This window comes from Oryctolagus cuniculus, chromosome 9, assembly GCF_051225735.1.
Source record: "Oryctolagus cuniculus isolate XC-2025 breed Fujian yellow rabbit chromosome 9, ASM5122573v1, whole genome shotgun sequence".
NCBI classification, from domain to species: domain Eukaryota; kingdom Metazoa; phylum Chordata; class Mammalia; order Lagomorpha; family Leporidae; genus Oryctolagus; species Oryctolagus cuniculus.
The window spans coordinates 92743789-92766492 of NC_142875.1; the positions used below are offsets into that span (position 1 = coordinate 92743789).

General features: G+C 47.8%; 1 long non-coding RNA gene across 1 annotated transcript; it reads left to right on the forward strand.

The window, feature by feature from the left end:
* The first annotated feature begins 16611 nt into the window (after positions 1-16611).
* LOC149124666 (uncharacterized) lies at positions 16612-22337 on the forward strand. The gene is made up of 3 exons (XR_016213759.1): positions 16612-16759; positions 19169-19336; positions 22181-22337. It is a non-coding gene; the product is annotated as an uncharacterized LOC149124666 (long non-coding RNA).
* The last annotated feature ends 367 nt before the right edge of the window (positions 22338-22704 follow it).

Sequence of the window (22704 nt, forward strand, 5' to 3'; positions counted from 1 at the left end):
CATCCTCCCTCCATCACACTGAAAGGAGCTGCAGGACTTACCAAGGCTGGAGTCAGAAAGCAAAGCTCACATAGATGGATTCTGGGGGACAGGTCTTTCAAAAGTTTCATTTCTGAGGGTAGGATTTGGGAATGTCTTGGGACATTTCTCAGAGGGGCTGTGCTTGTTATGCATCCTCATGACTGCTGCTGACTCTCAGCCGTAGCCTTGTGCTGACACCCCAGGGTGCAATTCCGCCTCCTTTTACGGAAAGTTGAAATGCAGTAATTCAGCTTTATTACCCTTAATGTTGATGTAAACCTTGATCAAGTGTATGTGCAGAATGAAGATTGAATCAGATTAGGATACAAATAGAACACTCAACCTTTAGCTGAGAAAAACAAAGCTAGTATTTTGAATTCATTACTGCATTGGAAAACATATGTGGGCTCCTTCTCTCTCTGCCCATCAGTTCCTTTTAGGTTTATCTGTGTGGCAGCATGGTGTGGTAGAAAGGGGTCATGTAGATCTGGAACCCAGGCATTTTTATTTCTTAGTTTTGTAAAATTGGGCAAATCATTTAATTAATTTGACTCTAACTTTTCTCATCTTCTAAAATATTTATTTATTTGAAAGGCAGAGTGACAGAGAGAGAGAAGGAAATACAAGAAAGGGAGAAAGATCTTCCACCCACTGTTTCACTCCCCAAATGCCTGCAGCAGCTGGGGCTAGGGCAACCAAAGCCAGGAGCCAGGAACTCCATCTTAGTCTCCCATATGGGTGGCAGGAACCCAAGCACTTGGACCATTTTATGCTATCTCCCAGGCTCATTGGCAGGAAGCTGGATCGAACGTGTGGATTAGTGAGGACTTGAACTAGGCACTCCTATATGGAATGTGGGTGACCCAAGCAGTGACTTAATCCACTGTGCCACCAATTCTCACCCTAATTTTTCTCATCTTTAGATTTAGAATTTTTGCCAATGAGTTGTCTTGAGGTATAAATGAGATAACACGTCCCATACAGTGTTTGGTATCCAAGTAGGTGGTTGACAAATTTGATTTTCAATTCTACTTATCTCTACTTCTAACTCTGCATTATAACTTGTGTAGTATATGTTTTTCCAGACAATCCTGCATTAGTAAATATTCCCCAGTTATCTTCTAAGTATGATGTGTATTGCCACCACCACCACCACCACCACCACCACCTTCACAATGTTATTCAGTGTTATCACCATTACCTCAGTAAACATCAACTACATCACAATCACTGCCACCATCACCATCACTATCATCACCACTGCCACCATCATTACTAATACCAACACCACCACCATCAACACCATCACTGCCACCACCACCACCATTGTTACCACCACTGCCACCATCACCATCACTACCTTCACCACACTGCCATAACCACCATCACCACTACCATCACCATCATCACCCTCATTACCAAAACCACCACCATCAACACCATCACTACCACTACCATCATCACTACCACTGCTGTTATCACCCCCACTGCCATCATCACCATCATCACTATCACTACCTGCACCACCATCATAACCAACATCACCACCAGCACCATCACCATCACTATTACCACCACCATCATTACCATCAGCATCACCATTATCATCACCACTGCCACTATAACCACCATCATCACCATCGCTATAATCACCACCACTGCCGTAACCATCATCACTATCACATCACTACCAATACCATCACCATCACTGCCACCATATCCACCATCATCACCTTCACTACCACCATTATCACCATCACCAACTTCACCACCACCACTAGAATATTTACTGCCATCACCACCATCACCACCACTAGCACTTCCTGAGCACTCATTGTGTGGATCAGGCACTATGCTAAAATGCTTTACGCATGTATTCTCATTTTTTCTTCACAATGAGCCTGTAAGGCAGGTACAATTATTATTCCAGTTTTAAAATATGCTTGGAGAGGTTAAAGAACTTACACAAGGTCAATAGGAGATGAGAAAGAAAAAAAAAGAAACATCAGCCATGAGCCTTGCTCTGAGGAAGTATATGATCTGTTAGGAAGAAAACTAAGGCATATGCAAAATCAGTGCCCTTTAGAAGACATTATGAGCAAGTGCCAAATTGCATGGTCGGGCTAGAAGTGTTGCAGATGTTCAGGGAACAGGAACTGATAAAAGTCAGAATGTGTACGAGGTTCTTTGGTTTTGTGGACTAAGTACTTACTCAGTTTCCCTTGGGTACTGAAAGGATATGCATGGTAAACAGGAGCCTAAGGCAGTCATTAGACTTCGTAAGATCCTAGGGAAGGTCCTACAGACAGCGTCCTTAGGGAGAACAGAAACTGAGTTGGACGAGGCCCCACGGGAACTGGGCTTGAGAGGTTGTATTGGATCCAAGCGTGCTCTAGCAACAGGGAAACCTTGTGGCCTGGCTGCCGCAGGAGTCCCACCTCTCTCTTGTAGAGTTCTAACTGATGACGTTAAACTGATCACTCACTGGTCCCTTCACTCCTGCTGTTGTCAGCACCTCCTCTCTCTATATTTCTGGCGATATTTTCAAGAGAGAGGATCCCATTGGTCTGGCTATCCTACATTGTCCTCGATATGGAAGCAGAGCTTTCACTCCTGGCAATTTGCCCCTGGCCATCCTGTTGACTGCTGGCGTGGGCTAGAAGTCACACTTATCCAGTAGACTCTGGCCAAAGGGTCTCAGTCATCTGGAACAGTCACCTATAGAGAAGACGCCGTCTGGGACAGCTGTGTCCCCAGGACTTGGGTCCCAAAGTCTCTATCATGAGGGAGCTCTGAGTGTAGCAGGCACCATGATTGGCCTGTTGACAACAGCCAGGGAAGACTCTGTGAAGAAGTAGACCTTGATGGGTTTTAAAGAGGATGTTTCAGTCTGGGAGGACAATGCCTGGGCAGGGCCATTGAGGACAGGCTGAGATCAGCTTTGAGTAGCAGCGGTCGGAAGGAGAGGAAGAGTGCGCACTAGGGCGGGCTGGGTAGAGCAAATCAGGGACCCTACAAGCCAGGCAGAAGCATCTGGACAATGGCTGTGAGGCACCAGGGAGCCACGGAGGGCTTTGGAGTGCAATGGCCTTGGGAAAATGATGATAGAAGAGTTAAGTGTTGCAGTTACAAAGCAGAGGTAGGAGCAGGAGAGACCAGTGTCGGGGACTCCAGCCAGGAGCTGGGATGTTCGTCTGAGTGTGTGTGGCCAGGAAGCAGGAAAACAGGGTTCTTTCTCAGAGCGATTTTAGTTTCTTATCCTTAGGCACCTTTTAGGATTTCCAGTCCTCTTCCGGACTTAGGCAATTAACATGTTCACATGACATTCTGTTTATTAGATACTCACAGAGTCCAGTTTGAACAACAACAACAAAAAAGACCGATTTGAACGAGTTCAAATCACAGAGTAGGGTGGTCATGAGTCACAGGTTGTTTTAAAAATAGCTGTTTTGTTTACTGAATTCACCTGCTTGCTAAATTCCTAAACTCAGCTCCCCTAACTCTTGCTCTTGTATTTTCACTCCTAGGTTTTCCGTTATAGGGCTTACAATTCCTTTTCAAGAAGTCCATGCTTTTTCTTCCTTTCCTTTCCTTTCCTTTCCTTTCCTTTCCTTTCCTTTCCTTTCCTTTCCTTTCCTTTCCTTTCCTTTCCTTTCCTTTCCTTTCCTTTCCTTTCCTTTCCTTTCCTTTCCTTTCCTTTCCTTTCCTTTCCTTTCCTTTCCTTTCCTTTCCTTTCCTTTCCTTTCCTTTCCTTTCCTTTCCTTTCCTTTCCTTTCCTTTCCTTTCCTTTCCTTTCCTTTCCTTTCCTTTCTCCCTCCCTCCCTCCCTCCCTCCCTCCCTTCCTTCTCTCTCTCTTTTTCTCTCTTCCTTCCTCCCTCCCTCCCTCCCTGCCTCCCTGCCTTTCTGTCTTTTTTAGGCCACCTCAGTATTTACTCTTTAATTTTTATGTGTCCTGGCATGCTGCTGCCCATATTCCAAGTTCACTGCTTGGTCTAATATCTCTCTGGGAAATGTGGCGCATCGACAGGCAAAGTGATTTTGATCAGCGTTTCTGCAAGGACAAGTTCAAAGTCTCTGACAGCTTTCTTAGAACACAAGAGTGTAAAATATGACCAGCAAGCAACATACGCAAGTGATGGCAGTGTCCCCTTCGGACTAACATGGAATCATTTGATTTCCTATTAGGTTTTGAACATGTTCACTAAATTTCATAAAGTGCAAAATGCCTTGAACTGGAAGGATTCACCATTACTTAGCGTCTTGCTATCATTACAAAATAAATTACAACGCCAGTTAAACTAAGACATACACAATGTTAATAAGACACCACCTAAATTTAGAGAAATTGAAATATGAAAACAATGTTTTAGAATTGGTGAATTAGGATGGCTTATGACAATCTTTTGAATCTGTTTTTAATGAGAAGTAAACCAGCAACAATCTTAATCCTCACTCAAATCCTCGTCTTACCATAACTGGAAGACTACCTACTTTTATGGCTAACCTATTTTTAGCTTTAACCAGCTCTATTGTCTCTTTCTGTGCTCCCATACAGCAGATCATCTCACACTTTGGTGTTTTGGTGGAAACTGTTCATGTGTGACATCACTCCCCAGCTCCACTGCCATTGCCTGCAGTGGGGCCTTCAACCTCCCCTTGCACAGGCTCCTGTGCAGCCTGGGGTTTTCTCTCTTTGCCTCTGGTCCCACCTGCTTATATCCTTCTGTTCTGAAGCCATTTCCCTTTCTAAAGCTGAAATTTGACCATGTCAGTTTCTACCTACTCCTTTCTTTCCTCTACCTTGAATATATACAATGTATAGTCCAGACAAGTTTTACTGGAGGCTTATGCTCAAACACATGACAGACAGCAAGGTGATCTCCAACTGGAGTGTAACAGGAGTTTACATCGGGCTGGGGAGTGTGGCCATGCCCTCTTAATCCCTGGCTCATCCTCCTTGGCACACACCATTTTATTTGTAGCCGGCTCACTGTTCCGCCCAAGCATGGTCAACATGGCGGTGTCGCTCACTATCGCATCCTCAGGGAGGACACGTCTCAGTTGTATTGGGATATTACAGGCATGTGTGCAGGTCGAGGCATACTTAACACGGAAGGGGGGGCCTTTTGTGGTGATGGTCTGGATGCTTCTTGCTCCTGATCGATTTGGAGGAGGAGATGGATGGATGTCAGGTTGGGAGGGGCTCGACTGAGTGAGTCCAGCTTCTATCCTGTCTCAGTTTGTCACCTCTGGTTCCTTTGGTGGCACGATGGATACATTCTTGCTACTCCATTGTTTTATGCTTCTGTTCACACTTTGTCCAGAGTTAAGACCCATGGTCTTATGTTGGGTGGAGATGGAAAGTAGGACCGTGTAGGTCTTGGGTGAGAATGAACAGTCTGAGCAGCAGTGTTTCTGAGTGATGATTGAAGACCCACCCCCCACTCCCCCAAAAGAAAAACACTACAGAGACTCAGAGGGAGCTGGGAAGCCCTGTGCTTCCAGCTGCAGGAATGAGAAGGTTAGGAATAGGGATGAAAGGCGGAAAGGGGACAAGATGAGATCTCTCACTTGGCTCTTTCTGTTTGTCTGGGGTTCTTCATATCTGAGTTGGTTCTGCATCGAGAGCTATGTTTGGCAGACTACAGCCCACAGGCCCAGTCTGTTTTCCACCTGCTTTTGTAAATAAAGTTTTATTGGAATACAGCCATGCTCATTCATTTCTGTCCCATTGCTGGGGGCTGTGGCAGCACTCAGCAGAGGAGTTGCAACAGAGACGGTGTGGCCTGCAAAGCCTAAACATATTCACATCTGGCCCTTTGCAGGGAGCGTTTGCAGACTCCTGATCTAAGGTATCTTAGCAACATTATCATATGGTGCTTGACAGTAGCAGCTACTTCCTGTTTCCATCATAAAAAAGTACATAATAAAATGATAAATTAATAAAAATGAAGAGTCAGTTGAACATGGCACTAAAAAGAGAGAAAAAAATAGTCAAAGCAAAGGACTTGTTAAAAGAAAAAAAAGAAAACCCAAGCTCCAGGCCAAGGTCTTTGTCTGGATAAGCCCTTTTGAAAGTGCCTAGAAAAATGCTCTGTGTATCTGAGGTGACAGCAGGATCAATGGTCAGGATCCTAGGCTTCCAGAAGTGGGAAGGAGCCTTGGGCAGGACAACTTTCCATGCCTTATGGGGAAGCTTGTCTTTAAACTCATGGAGACTACCCCCTCTCCCTTCTCCCCTCCTGCCCTTTGTCCCCTGCCCCCATGCTCATCTCTTCCTCACCCAGTCTATGACACAGACCCTCTCGCCTTCCTGCCCATCCACAGTCACCCTTAGCACTAACTGCTGTTAGGAAATCTGAAGACTTGCAGTTAGGAGCAAGAGGCAGGAGCAGCGAGCCTCTGTTTGCAGAGATGGTGCAAACCTCCTGTCCAGCCAGCGGAAGAGAACATATGTCACTAAGGAGAGACGTTCAGGAACCATCATCTGACTCTCTGGCAGGCTCAGCCGTGGAGTAGCCTGGGGGCCTGGAGAGGATATTTCTGTTTCCTTTCCCAACTTTTCTCTTTGCTCTTTGTATTCAAATGTCATTTTTTGGTCAATAGTCTCAGGTGAGAAGAGGTAAGGGGATTCTCAGGTGAGCTGTTCCTGGGCTCCTTGAGCAGCCCCCTGGATAATATGACAGTATGGCTTGCATCCAACAGGGCCATATGTCATGGACTCCTAACCTAAGCCTTCTGCCAAGCCAGTCTATTCTTATTGTCATTCGGAGCAGTTTCCAAAAGAAAAATCTGGAAGGCATGTGGCTCTTAGGATGCAGTGGAGGTTATGCCCAAGGCAAAGGTTGTTAAATGTGCATCCCATTTAGCCCATTTAGTAAGTGGTTAATGTCAAGCCCGTCTGTGACCAGGGCTTAGCCCGGAAGGAGCATGACAGAGGGGAGCCATGGGAAGGTGTGGTGATTTGATGTGATTGTTTCGGTCCCTAGGATCTATCTGAGGATGACATGGCTCTAATAAGAGATGCAGAGATGACACTGACAGCTGGCGCGTCAAACCACAGCTCTAGCTCAGAGGTACACACAAAGCCCCCTGCCCCCATCCATTGTAAGACCTGAAGGAAACTCCCTTGGGCTGCTCTTCAGCCAGTTGTTCTCTTGTGGGTGATTTGTCTCATGTCAATTAAACAATCGTATCGTGGACCCTGGACCCACTCCATTCAATATGCACAGTGCCAGTAGTGCTGGACCACACCATGGCTCTATGTGTAGGAGCCTGTGTCAGTGTAGGTACAATGCAAAAGAAGCAAGAGAGGAACAGATAACATGAGTTTGGGTGGAGATAGAGAAAGAAAGGGAGAGCTCCTTGTTGGGGGTGGGAAGATTTTATGTGAGATGGATCTTGAGTGAGGAATAGAATTTCAACAAGAGAAACACAATCCAGATGAAGCATGAGAAGAGATAGAGGTAAGCAAGGAGGTGTATCTTGGGTGAAAACACATGGCTTACTTTGAATAATGAATAAGATATGGTTAAGGGAATGGGTCTGGAATGGGTATATTAGGTGGGATCTATATTAGTGAGGATATGGTTTGGCTAACAGTTGCAGAACACCAACAGAGGTAAGTATGTGACACCCTGCAGGCCTAGGGCTGGAATGGTACTTCATCATGACAGATATGCACCTTTCTCCTACCTTGTTGCAGTACAATGTGGACCTTTAGTTGATGATCTAAGACTGTAACATCACTGTGATGGTTAATTTTAGGTGTCAACTTGCCTAGGCTAATGGACACCCAGATAGCTGTTAAAACATTGTTTTCTGGACATGTCTATGACTCTGGAAGACATTAGCACTGCAATAGCTGACTGTGTGGAGGTCAGCCTCACCTGTATGGTTGGCCATCATCCAATCACTGAGGGTCTGACTAGAGCAAAGTGGCAGAGGAATGGTCAACTCTTTCTCTTTTTGTTTTGTCTTTTGCCTTGAAGTTTGCTGAGCTTCTTGAATCCATGGCTTGAAGTGTGTGATCCATTTATTCATTTTAATTATTTGAAAGGCAGAGCAAATAATGAGAGAGAGATATCATGGGTAAACAGATAGAAATAGAGAGTGATATCTTCCATCCACTGGGCCAGGCCAAAGCCAGGAGTCTGAAACTCCAGCTGGGTTCCTCCTGTGGGTTGCAGGGACCCAAGTACTTGGGCCATCATTTGCCACCTCCCAGGAGCATTAGCAGGTAGCTAGATTGGAAGCAGAAGTGGGACTGAGCCTTAAACCATGGCATTCCACTGTGGAATGTGGATGTCCTTAGTAGCAGCTTAATCTTCTGTGCCACAGTGCCTGCCCCTCTCTCTCTCTTCTTGAGTTGGACATCCATTTCTCCTGTGTTTGGACATTAGAGCCCCAGACTTTTGAACCTTAGGATTTCAGGACTTCCACTAAGACCCTTCCCTGCTGCCTCCTTCTTAGGCATTTGGCCTTGGATTGGGTCATACAGTACTGGCTTCTTTGGCTCTCAGATCTTTGAATCTGAATCACTGAATTTCCTGGAGCTGTAGCTTGCAGAAGGCACATTGTGGGTATTCCCGGCCTCCGCAAACACGTGACCCAATTCCTGCAGTGAATTCCCTTTTTATATTTATCTCTGTGTACTCTATTGGTTATATTTCTTTCTTTTTATTAAAAGATTATTTTTATTTATTTGAAAGACACAGAGAGAGCTAGAGACAGAGAGAGAGAGAGAGAGAGAGAGAGAGAGAGAGAGGGAGAGAAAGAGGGGGAGAGAGAGAGGGAGGTCTTCCATCTGCTAGTTCACTCCCCAAATAGCTGCAATGGTCAGAGCTGAGCCGATCCAAAGCCAGAAGCCAGGAGCTTCTTCCGGGTCTCCCACATGGACACAGGGGCCCAAGGACTTGGACCATCCTCTGCTGTTTTCTCTGGCACATCAGCAGGGAGCTGGATTGAAAGCGGAGCAATGGAGACTCAAACCAGTGCTCATATGGGATGCAGGCCCTGCACGCCAGGGCTTTAACCCACTGAGCCACAGCACCGGCCACTCTATTGCTTCTGTTTCTCTGGAGAGCCCTGCCTAATAACACTGTATTCTAGACAAAGAGAAGGAGACAAAGAAGAAGGAGAGTAAAGGGTGTTCATGTCTTGTCACTTGGAGAAGCTTCACAGAACCGATCTCATTAACATTTTGGCTTCATTCTATGGACTAGAACTTAGTCTTACGACCACTCCCATCTACAAGACAGTTTGGGAACTACACTCTGTAGGTCAGGTCCTAGAAAGTTGCTGGAGGTTCTATTACTGTGGAAAGGGGAGAGAAAACTGGCAGCATCTTTCTTAGATTATGGAGGAGCTTGATTGCCTGGGTCAGAAGGATGTGTGCTGAGCTTCATTTTATGGGAAACTGTGACCATCTGAGTAAGAGGCTTAGGTGAACAGGAGTGTTTAGGGAGCTCAACAGGCCAGTTAGTGCCCAGATGGACTACCACAAGGGGGAAGAGACAGTGGGAGACCAGTAAGACTACTTTGGAGTAGAGAATTAATGGTGTCAATGAAACTACAACCAGAGATAGAGATTCCATAACTCATTGCAAAGATAACATAGCAGAGCTGCTCTCTTGGGGCCCAAAGTGGAGGAGTAAAAAAGCGTTGTGAGGAGCTCAAACCCTGGTGTTGGTAACAATGACATTGCCGGTGTTTGAATGCTAGGCACCGATAAGAAGAGCTGGTTTAGCAAGGTGGGCTTGAATATGTGAAATTTGAGACTCTAGTAAGACTTGAAGATGGACAAGTGAATCTAGAAAGAAAAAAGATTGATTGATTTATTTGAGAGGCAGAGTTACAGAGAAAGAGAGAGAGAGAGAGAGAGAGAGAGAGAGAGAGAGAAAGAGAGAGTCTTCCACTCACTGGTTCACTCCCCAAATGGCTACAATGGCCAGAGCTTGGCTGATCTGAAGCCAGGAGCCAGGAGCTTCTTTGGGTCTCCCATACGGGTGCAGGGGCCCAAGCACTTTGGCCACCCTCTGCTGCTTTCTCAGGCCATTAGCTGAGAGCTGCATCAGAAGTGGAGAAGCTAGGACTCGAACTGGTGCCCATATGGGATGCTGGTGCTGCCCATGGAGGCTTAGCCTACTATGCCACCGTGCTGGCCCCTCACATGGGCTGTGATTGGCTTTCAAGTGCAATTTGTTTGCTCTGCCTGAGGGTGAGTGGAACAACATCTAAAAATGGATGTGGTTATAAGTTAACTGCTTCATAGAAATCAGCATTTCTGACTTCTCTTAAAAAATACTAAGTTCTGGGCCTGAAGTCAGGAGCCTGGAACTCCATATAGGTTTCCAACATGGGTGGCAGGGGCCCAAGTACTTGGGCCATCTTCTGCTGTTTTTTTGGTGTGTTAACAGAGAGAGCTGAATTAGAAATGGAGCAGCTGGGACTCAAACTGGTGCTCATATGGGATGCAGGCATTGCAGGTGGCAGCCTAACTTCTGCACCACAACGTCAGTCCTGCATCCCCATTTATACGTGATATCAATTGGCTAGAGTTGTGAGTGAAGTATGCGCACCCCGCGTTGCTACAGTCCCCACCACTCCCTAGTGTCTGCTAGTGAAGCCCATTTTAGTTATTTATATTACCTTCCTGACCACTGTTGGCATTTGAATATTCTTTGGAAAAGATGTCATTATGACAGATACAGAATTGGGAGCCATGATTTTAGGAAGAATGTGCTGAAGTCATTGCAATGAGTGAGACTGATGGGGGGAGAGAATAAAAGAGAAAACATCTAAAACATGAGACATAGCGCATTTATGATCACAAGGGCTCATGGAGCCCATAATGCAGACGTGGAGGTGAAAGCCTCAGAGATGCGGGAGAAAATCCAGAGCAGTATCATAAAGCAGACGCCAAGAGAGCAAAGGATTTCTAGATGGAAATCAGCCAGTGTCAGATGCTGCAAGAGAGAAGAAAATGAATCCTGGCCCAAGGCCATTGCTTTGGAGATTAGAAGGTCTTGAAGAATTTCAGGAGAGTGGTAAGGGCAGAAGTCCAGTGGAAACACTGCTTTGATGTTCCTGGGAACCCGAGTTCATCTGTATAAAGATACTGAGGTGTGGAGGGGGGCAGGACGCACGTGAGACGGGCCTTGCCCTACACGTCTTCTCCTGCAGACCACAGCCCCGTGGAGTGCCAGGCTCCCTCGCTGAATGCCTGCTGACCCCTTACAGGTAGGTCTCCTTAGTGACGCTTTTGGAGATGAAGAAACCAAGCTTACAGGGACTGAGAGATTTGCTCAGAGTGACACACAGTGACAAAGGGCAAGAAGAGTGAGGACGTGATGGTGGTCTCGGCGACCCCTGTTTACTCACACACTGCACAGCCCCCTGTCCCCCGGGGCGAAGCTGTGGCACCCCTGTTCTCTCCCGCTTAGATCTTGGCACCTTAGGCCACAGTCACACCTATGGTCAAGAAAAGACCTTTCCTTACCACATTTTAGCACCGTCTTTGCTCAATAGCTCCAGTTTGCTCCAAGCATGCTCAGAAATGGCTAAAAGTCACCGACGATTTAAGACAAAAGTAATGGATGGTGAGTCTGTTTGTGTGACTCAGTACGTGAGAAGTCTGCCTTGTCTGGTTATCCCAACATCCTCCCTGGCTCAGTTCCTTTTTGTGTGTTGTGAATGACGCCCACGTCATCACTACGTGGGAACGCCAATTTGCAGATTGGATTTATCTCATTAGAATCTCTGAAAATAGGTCAGAATGCTTAACCCCACTTTGGACAGGGGAGACAGAGGTAAAGGCAGGATACGCAGTTGGTAGAGCTGTGCGCATGGCAGGAGAGACGATTGGCTGTCCAAGCATGGGTGGGCAGAATGGCTCTGCCCTCCCCACCTGCCCTGGCTTTGGGGAGACGCAGAGTCCAGAGACCATCATTCTCACCATTCGCCATTCCTGCGACTCTTTCGTTTCTTTGGAGAATTATTGGCAGCTATCATGATAGTAACTAACATTTTTTGAGCACATACTGTGTGCCCCATACTGTGACAAGTGCTTACTTAGATCTGCATTTTATTGTTTTATTTTCATAGCAATTCTTCCTGATAGGAACTCTCTATTAGTCCATTTTGTGTTGCTATAACAAAATGTGAGGGAACTTCAAAGAATTAGTGAAAAAGTGGAAGTAAAACTTTAGTGTATTGAGGCCAGCATTGTGGTACAGTGAGTTAAGCCACTGCCCGCAGTGCTGGTATCCCGTATGGGTGCTGGTTCGAGCCCCAGCTGCTCCTCTTCTAATTCAGTTTCCTGATGATGTGCTTGGGAAAGTGTGAAAGGTTGTTTAAATGCTTGGGCCCCTGCCACCTATGTGGGAGACCTGGTGGAGTTTCAAGCTCCTGGGTTCAGCCTGGTCCAACTCTGGCTGTTGAGGACATTTGGGGAGCGAAGCAGTGGGTGGACGATCTCTCTCTCTTTGTCTCCTCTCTCTCTGTAACTCTGCATTTCAAATAAATAAAATACATCTTTTTTAAAAAATATTTATTTGTTTATTTGAAAGGCAGAATTACAGAGAGAAAGAGAGAGAGAGAGAGAGAGACAGAGAAAGTCTTCATTCACTGGCTCACTCCCCAAATGGCTGCAATGCCAATCCAAAGCCAGGAGCCAGGAGCCAGGAGCTTCCTCCCAGTCTCCTATGCAGGTGCAGGAGCTCAAGGACTTGGGCTATCCTCTACTGCTTTCTGAGGCCATAGCAGAGAGTTGGATCAGAAGTGGAGCAGCCGGGATACAAACTGACGCCCATATGGGATCCCGGCACCACAGGCAGCTGCTTTATCTGCTACGCCACAGTGCATACCCTAATAAAATAAGTGTTAAAAAAAAAAGAGATCAGTGTATTGTGCCAACATGCTGAAATCCATGCATGACATGGCTTTTGCACGACCTTTTGGAAGACCCCTCCTCTGGGAGGCTGGCACTTTATAACGAAAAGAGATTTATTGAGCTCCCAGCTCTGGAGGAAAAGAGCACGGTGCTGGCTTCTGCTTGCTCTGGTGAGGGCCGCCTGGCAGATGGCATCAGCTGCAGTGACAGAAGAGATCACGTGATGAGACCGGATGCCGGAGTCCAAGCAGGCTCCAGGCGCTCAGCTCCTCTTCTAACACTCCTCTCTTGGGGGAACGCGGATCTGCTCCTTGGGATCGGCACTAATACCCTCGGTGGGGTGGTGTCCAATGACGTAAGCACCCCTCACAGGCCCCGCCTCTTAAGCTCCCACCACCTCAACCTCGCCACGTTGGGGACCAGGCTTCTACTATGTGAACTTTGGAGACTCAAACCACAGTAGACTCATATTATCTCCATTTCCCAGATCAGAAAGCAGAGGCTGGGTGAGCTGGAAGAGCAAAAACATTTTTGTTGTTAAATTTTTGTTTACTTGAGAGGCAGAAAGAGAGAGAGAGAGCAAACACAAATACCCCCAAACTGCTGATTCACTCCCCAGATGCCTGCAATGGAGAGGGCAGAGCCAGGCCAAACTTAGGAGCTGGGAACCCAAGGCAGGTCTCCCACATGGATGGCAGGGACCCAACTGTTTGGACTATTACCTGCTGCCTCCCAGAGTGTGCTTTAGCTGCAAAATGGAAACAGAAGACGTAGCAGGGACCTGAACCCTGGGCTCTCTCATATGGGATGTGGGCATCTTAACTGTTGCCCAAAATGCCCTCTCCAGGGAGCTGGAAGGATTTACGCAAGTTTGCTTAGCTCGTGAGCGATGGAGCTGGCCTCAGTTTTGCTCTAAGCCATATCACCATGTGCCCACTATGGAATCGGCTGCCCCTTGCAGAGCCGGAGGTAACTAGGCTGGTTATCAGCACTCCTTCTGGGGCAGCAGGCTGCCCTGGATGCCACCCCCTGATGAGACCCAAGAAGGGCCCCTGGTGAGAGCAGCCTTGGTCTCCTCCAGGGAGGTTCCCTAGGGGTGCCCCTTCCCTTCCATGTTCAGAGCTGGCGAGTCGAAGCCATGTGACCAGACCCAAAAAAGGCTCCTTAGCTAATCTGTGTCATTATTATTATTATTATTTTTTATTAAGGGGAAAGGGTTTATCAGGGAACACCCAACAGACCAGAGTGAAGGGGCAGCGAAGGAAAGAGAGAGAAAGAGAGTATAACAGAAACAGAGAGGAGAGGAGCTAGCAAGGAGAGAAGAGAGAGAAGAGAGATGAGAGGAGCCAAGAGAGAGGAGAGAGCAGAGAGGAGAAGAGAGAGAGAGCCAAGAGACCAGAGGAAGAGGCTAGAGAGAGCCACGTGTGCAGGAACAGGCCCTTTTAAAACTTTGCCTGAGGGCGGGCAGGGAAGCAGGAGCTTCGAATCCCATTAGGATGGGGGTGGAGCCTGGCTCAGGTAGCTGGGCCATGCAGCAACCTGGCTAAAACTGCGCCAGTTTCCTAACATTCCCCCCTTTTGTTTTTTTATAAAGCAGGATTTGCATGGGATTACATTAGTCCCAAAAGTACAGGAGGGGTAGAGGGACGATGATCTGTCTTTAGAGCTACTTCCTGCTGACATGGGGCGATGAGGTACTCTTCGCTGACATGGGGCGATGTCTCAAGCTGCTGTCTCCTGGGTGGGGAGCCCAGTATATCCCTGTAGCAGCATTTGGTTGACCGCCTGGTTGCTGAAGGCCTTCGTTTGTTCCATTATAACCTGCTGTAAACACTTAGACACTGTAGTATAAGAGACAGGGTGAGAATAGCAACCGATGATTCTAAGAGTAGCATTAACCAAGTAATGAGAGGATATCATAGAGGAGAGGAAATGGAGGGGTCGCTGGACCCTTGTGGGGACAGTTTGATGGATGTGGTTTAAAGCTGATTCCAGCCAAGACTGGGAGAAAGGCCACTCAACTTCTGCAGGTAGCAGGGTTTGTCTGTAGAGAAATTATGAACAATCATACAACATTAAGTGAGGAGAGGACCATCAGTACACACAGGTTGGGAGTAGAGCCATTGGTGGTAATCTGTGCCATTGTTGAGATGAAACATTTTGCCAAGGAGTAAACCCTGAAACCTTTTTACTTCTGTACTGCATGATTTTTTTTTTACTACTGAAAAGAACAAAAATGACCAGAAATACAATCGAGAGCAGCGTGGAAGCCCGCGGGAGGGACTGTGCCTGCTCAGCGGGCTCTTCTAAGGTTTTTGTCAGGTTGGATTGGGCCCAGGCTGCTGCTCAAGTCCTAAATGCAGACGGCGGCTTCTCCTTTGGGAACCAGCAGTGCTCCACAAGGGACCCCTGGCGTTAACAGGAAACAGAAGGTGGGGCCGGGCAGAGGACTTAACAAGGTATTCATCAGAGCGATGGTGCCCAGGGGTTTCTCCCAGTGATTGCTTCATAAATTCTAGCCATCCTCTCTCCTCTGATTTATGTGGCTCTTCTAAAGGGCATTGCTCAGCAGATCGTGAAGGCGGATGCTAAATATAGCTGGCAAGAGCCCAGGCCCGTCGCTCCAATGCCCACTGGCAGGCAGGCATCTGCCAGTCAATAGCCCACTTTTGTTCCAGTCTTCCTTGCTGGAATCGTCGTGCCGTGGAGGCTATTTATATCCGCGAACCATTCGAAAGTTGTTAGAAGTCCTTCCTGCAGCCGCGCGCGCGCTCGCTCCCAGGAGCTGCTGAAGTGTAAATATGCAGCGAGCCTTGCTTCTCGGCAGCGCCCGGCTGCACCCAGTGACCTTGATGCGCTCCATCCTGCCTTTGAAAACAAAAACACCAACTTGGAATTTTAATTAAAAGGCAGCGAGCGGCTAGCGAGCTGGAGCTCGGCACTTTGGCTGAGCTGCCGTTCACGGCAGCGTGGAGTTGAGGTCACCCTTGTGAAGCCGGTAACAGTAACTTATGGGAGGGGGAACACATCAGCCTGCCTTTTCCTCCAGGTTCCCTGGGAGCCAGAAGCTCAGGTGAACCTTTTTTTGGGCTCATGAAATAGGCGTGGCCGAGAAAACAGGGACTAACACACCAGGGTGATGCCAAACCTCTGTGCCCAAGCGAGGGAGTGAAGGGAGGCACACAATGTCCCCCCGTGTCCCCACCATGTGGAATTTATTCATTGAGCATCACCACGTGGGTCACCCACGTAGTGGTGACATGAGATGGCTCCAGTTGGCTCAGTGTGGCTCTCGGAGTGCTGGTGGTTCAGCTTTAGAACTGGCCCATAAAATGAATTAAGTCTGCTTAAGTGGGTTGTTTTGCATTGAAAAAGTTATTTAAAGCCCTTTAAAAATAGCATTATAGGAGGATGTTATTGGTTTACATTGCTTTATGAGGAAGCACGAATGCTGTTTATTGCAAAGAGCTGCTGATTCCAAGATGGAAAAAAAAACAACAAAAAAACAAAAACCCAAACAAAATCCCAAGTAAAGGAATCATCGCTGTCTGAGCTCTTCAGGCCAGGCCACCTTGAGTGGTTGAGGAGACTCGCACCTGGAGCCCACCCACGGTGGGACTCCCTGGCCCGGGTCAGCAACAGCTTTCCTGAGCCACTTGGAAGAAAGGCGCATGCGCGGCGCCGCCAGCCTGCTCTTACCCGGAGGGTCAGACTCTGCATTCTAAGGAGTTCTGGAAGAGGCTGACAAGAAGAGATCAGATTTGGGAGCTTTGGGAGGGCCCGTGTAGGCCCGGGATAAAAATAGCTGGGATTTCCAGAGAAGAGGGAAAGGAGGAGGAGGCTTGGGTGAGTTCCCGTTACTCTTCCCTGCCTTTGTGAGCATGTCAGAAGGGTCGGACCACAAGATGGATGGACATGAGGCGCCGCTGGGACCCACTCGGTTACAGAGTCCTGCTTGCTTCAGTCCTCCTGCAGCTCTCATCAGCACCCCTCTTGATAAGGCACTGAGGCATGGAGATAAAGCATTTCATGGCCATGTGCTAGAAGGCCGTGCAGTCCCTGGCTCTGGCCACGCCCTCCCGCCTTGCCTCAGTTCCCTCTTGGGTTTACCATCGCTACCTCCAGAGCTGAGATTTCCTTGTACTTACACGGCAGAGGGGAGGGAGTGTTGGGAACTAGGACCCCCTCCTGTTCTAGTCTCTGTGCTGTTCCTTGCATCATGCTCCCAGTTTAACGCAGGCTGCTGTGCTGTGTTCTCTATGATGGATGCCAGAAAGAGAGAAGAGAAGGGTGGGAGCCCTGCAGAGCCTCAAGCGCAGCTGCTGAGGGGAGGTGGACAAAGTGATGGAGTGCGGAAGGCGCGGTTTGTAGGATTCGCTGATGTCCGCGGTGTAAACACTCTCTTTGTGACTGATTGCACAGCAAGCCTTACTGACCGGCTTCCAAAGGTCCTGAATATTTGAGCTTTGAAGAATGCAAATCAGCCCCCAGGAGTGCACCTCCTGTCTGTGGTCCCGCTGCTCTGCCTGCACTATCCGGGCCCCTGCTCCGCTTCTGCCCTGTCTCCTATACTGCCTCTCCAGGTACCTTCCCTGCATTGTACCTCCCACTGCACTTCCGCCTACGGCTCTGCCCCTCAGCAGAGCACAGGGGCCCTGTGAGGCTGTCAGTGTTGGGAATCAGCATGTGACATCTCATGGTTTGGGGACACACATCCTTCCAGTGCCGGACTGAAGTGAGGGGTGATGGTCCTGGCCCTTGGACAACCTGGGTCTCAGCTCCCATGACATGGCCTAGAAGCAAGCTGCAATTGAGTAGTGACTGTTGGAACTGAAGCCCTCTGTGGACTGATTTTGGGTGACATACAGAGCCAGGTGTTGGCAGGAGCAGCTGTGGTGCGCTCCAGAGAGCAATATTTCTGTGTGCGCTGTGTGGGATGCAGGGTGGGTGTGCATTGGGATTTTTAAACCATTTCTCTCTCCATCTCACACCAGGGCCCCTTAGAGCAGGGCAATAGTGATAGGGTGTGGCAGTCTCCTGCTTAAATGCTGTCTGGTGACCTTTGAACCTCCAGGGCTCTGCAAAATACCCCCTTTGCCTTCGACTGGCTTGCAACGGGCTTGGAGGCACTGCACCACGTGGTGTGCATCTCCAGGATTCAGCCTGCCTTCCCCTGCCCCAGCATCTCCCACCAGGGCTTTGAATATCTTCTTGGGATCAGCCTGTGGCTTTCTCTTGGGCCTTGCTCTCCTCTGATTTGCCCTTTTTCTCTAAAGAATTTTTTTAAAGTTTATTTTTATTTATTTGAAAGGCAGAGCAACAGAAATATATATATATATATATATAGAGAGAGAGAGAGAGAGAGAGAGAGAGAATTTTTCCATCCACTGATTCACTCCTCAAAAGCCCACAGCAGGTGGAGGTGAGCCAGATAGAAGCCAGGAATTAGCAACTCAAGCCAAGTCTCCCGTGTGGGTCATCACCTGCGGCTTCCCATGGTGCAAATTAGCAGGAGGCTGGATAGAAAGTGGAGTCAGGACTTGAACCTAGGCACTCTGCAATGGGATGTAGGGGTCCCAAGAGGTGGCTTAACCCATTGAACCTATAATATCCTGATTCTTGCCTGGAAGAAAATTTCCCTTGTCTTCAGCATGGGTTTCATACTCCCTGGCCATGCCTAGGAATCTGCTTTGATCTGGCTGTTGATTGCTGCATAACTGCTCTCAGCCTGACTCCAGCTGTGTCACTGCCCAGAGTCTGGGCAGGGGCTCAAACTGCCAGCTGCCCTTCCTTGGGGACCGCCAGGGCCGGTTGTGCACTTGGCCAGCCCCAATCTGCTCCAGCTTGGACTCCATCAGCCCTTCGGCTGTGTCATTGACCCTGCCTGAATTCCCCCATGCTCTGAAGCCAGACGCTCTCTATAGCCTGTCACCCTGGAGCGCACGATGCGACGTGCAGTCTGACAGCCCGTGCGTGGGTCATGTTCTCTCTGTACATGGAAGACTTCCCAGAAGGTCACAGAAACCATGCTAGTCAGTGGATTTACTCTGGGGGATTCATCACGTTTGGCACATTTATGTGACTCATGGCAAATCAATGCCTGGTGTCAATAGCTCTCCTTGGGACTCATGGGTGTCACTGCAGCAAGGGTGGGGGCTGGGCCGTGCACAAGTAGTATTGGGTGTGTACATGTGGTGCCACATGATGAAATTACAAAGAGTGCTCATAGCTCACACCCTCCCTTTTTTACCCTAGGACTATGTAATGGACAACTGATCGCGTGCAAGCGTACTTCAAAAAGCTTGTGGGAAAATGTAGAGAAGGCATTTGGCTTGACAGTGAAGATGCCAGCGTCCCACGTTGGAGTGCTTGAATTCGATACTTGGCTCCAGCTGCTGACTCCAGGTTCCTGGTTGGCCACAGGTAATGGCTCGACTAGTTTCGTCCCTGCTACCTACGTGGGAGATCTGCATTGAGTTCTGGGCTTCTGGCTTCAGCCTGATCCAGCCCTGGCTGTTGTGGGTATTTGGGGCTTGAACCAGACGAGGGGAAGCTCTCTGTTTTTCTCCATCTCTCTGCTTTTCAAATAAATACAAACTAACAACAAACAGAAAAGATAAGTTGGTTTTGGCACAAAATGTTTCCAAGTCCGTACATAGTTTTTCCAAAATACACATTTTCCATGAACTTTCTCATGTATGCAGCAACGCTGCCGGATTCCACAAAAGGACAGAGGACGCACACCCCTTGTTGGTTTTCTGAGTGCCCAGCCTGGAGAGGAGAGGATGTTCTAAAAGCTTGGGCAACTCTGGGGCTCCCGTGTGTGCCTGGTGCAGTCTGGCCTGGTGTTTGCTCTTTGGTGGGGAGCATCGGCATCCTTGGGCTGCCTCATTTCCATGAGGACTCTTTATTTTGAGTGCAAGCAAACACGTGCGGTGTTGTGTAACCCGGCTTTCATCTTGCCCCTGACAGAAAGTGGGTCATTGCAATGTGGGTGGAAAACAGCCTAGGTGAAGCCTGCGCTGGAGAGATGATTTAAGTCCTCCGTGTTGTTCTGGTCCGGAGGCCGCCGACCGTGACGTAGATGGCGATGTGAAAAGGCTCGGGACGCAGGCCTTCGCGGGGACCTTGGCCCTTTGTCTGACATGTCAGTTTTGATTTTTATGATTGATGATGCAGTGAGTCAACAGAATAATCAACCCACAGCAGCCGGGGTAGAAACTGCGCTGAGTGGCTGTTCTGCTTTCATCCCATATAAATTTCGCTAATGTCGGACCCGTGTAGATTTTGAAATCAGCAAACAAACCATCCCAAAGCTTTTGCAACCCCTTATTTCTTGACCATAATGGCAATTTTCTGTTTTATCCCAGCGTCTCTTTGACCTGGGGCTGTGCTGATTGGATTCTACTGGGTCTGGGTCCCCGAGGAGCCCCTCTCTCTCTTTTCCAGAAGCATCATTGTTATTTTTGAAATCTATGTGGGTAAATCATAGCACCTATTACATTTCACAGGGGCATTTAATAAAGCTTCTCAGTAAATAGCAATTCTGAAGGTAAAACAAACGTTAACACTGAGGCCAGGCCATTCCTTCGTGGTCCCCAAGGAAATATCTTGGTGTTACGGTTTATGAAGCACGAAGTCTTCTTTGGAACACACTTCATTGCTTCAGGATTGTTTTCACTTGGGTCGTTGACAATAGAGGAAAGCCTCTTGGCTCAGAAGGTTCATCTGATTGCAAATTTCTCACCCATGGAGAAATGATGTGTGCGGGCCGGAGTCCCTGAAGCCAAGTTGTATCCTTCAGAAAGTTCATGGAGAGAGTGAGCGTTTGACCCCATGTTTGATAAGATGCTGGTTAGGATGCCTGTGTCCCACAACGGACTGCTTGGGTTCATTACCTGCCTCCGGCTCCTGACTCCAACTTTTGGCTAATGCAGACCCTGGGGAGCAGTGGTCATCAGGTTTCTGCCACCCATGTGGAGACCTGGATTGAAATCCCAGCCCAGCCCTGGTTCTTGTGGGTATTTGTAGAGTGAACCAGTGGTTGCAAACTTTTGCTCACCCTCTCTGTTTCTTAAGTAAATGAAATAAGAAAACAGTAAAACAATCTAATGTCTTCCCTGGCCCTTGCCAGCCCTCAGTAGCTGTGCTCTAAGATGTGTACCATAGTTGGCTATGAACTGTTCTAGGCACGAGGCATTGCGAGCTTGGCCTTGTTTTAGATACTTCTGCAGTTGTAAGTATTTGCAGGAGTGAACCAGCAGACAGGAGCAGTTTCTCTGTCTCTCAAATAAATAAATTAAAAGTTAAAAAAAAAAAGTTGGTTGAGGTGGATGTTGGGGCACAGTGGGTTAAGCTGCTTCTTGGGGGTCCCCACATCCCATAACAGAGTGCTGGTTTGCACCACGGCCACTCTGCTTCTGATCCAGCTTCCTGCTAATGCATCCCAGGGAGGCAGCAGATGATGGCTCAGGTGCTTGGACCCCTGCCACCCACAGGGGAGACTCTGATGCAGTTCTGGGATCTTGGCTATGGTTTGGCCCAGCCCTGGCTGTTTGCAGGAGTTTGGGGAATGGACCAGTGAATGGAAGACCTCTCTCTGACTTACTGTCTCTTTGTCTTTCTCTATTACTCTGCCTTTCAAGTAGATGACTATAAACAAACATTAAAGAAGTTTGAGGAAATAGATTTAAGTCTAAATTTATTTTGGAGCAGAAAATTGTGAAACCATGCATATCAGGGGTCATCAAAAAGTTCATGGAAAATGCTTGTTATGAAAAAATATGCATGAATTTAAATTATTTTTGCACAAAAATAAATGTATCTGTGACTTCTTTTTTCCTATGAATTTTTTGAAGTATGTTTGTTTGTGTCAATAACTATGATGGTGGTAAGGCCTACAAAGATCAGCTTCCATGTATTAAATATTGATTATGTGACAAGAACTTTCCTGTGTTGTCTCATTTAGTCTTACTGAGAAGTTGCAATTATTGTGCTTCTTTTACAGATCAGGAAACTGAGGCTTATATACTGTCTAAGATCACTCAGGAAGTAGCAGGGCCAGGATTTGAATCAGGTTGCTGTGCTGCAGAGCCTGCAGAAACATCCACTCCCTGGGGCTGTTTTCACGGCTATAAAAGGCTGGGGTCCCCTCTAATCCATGCAATAGGCAGAACTGTAGACTCAGGGTGATAGCACAGGCAGCCCATGTCATAGTGAAAATGACCTCCACCTCCAAAATCAGCATGTTTGTTCTATGTTATGCAGCTTTGGTGATGTTGCCTCCACAAGAGGGAACTGTGCATCCTATTGGAAAACTAAGGGGACTGATCTGAAGCATGGAATCCAGGATCCAGTGTGCTCTACAGAGAGAATTTCAGAGTGATCCACCTGCCAACACCCCTCTCCATCCAGAGTAGAGCAGGTAGGCAGAACCCTAGCTCACGGGTACCCTGTGGCTGTGGCAGATTGGTGACTTCTTGGGCCATCAGTGGGATCTTATCCAGGTTCTGAAGACAGTGAATCTGTTCCAAACATCATGTGCTATTAAACCCACTGGAGATCTGTGGTAGGCTAAACTGTGTCCTTCAAAAGACATGTTGAACCCCTAAATCCCAGTGCCTACCAATTTGACCCTATTTGGAAATCAATCTTTGCAGATGTAATCAAGATGAAGTCGAAGTGGACTAAGGTGGACCGTAATGCAATGAATGGGCTCTTATAAGAAGCGGGGGACATTTGGACACATTGGACATGCAGGGAAAGTTCCAGGAATAGGTGGAGGCAGAGAC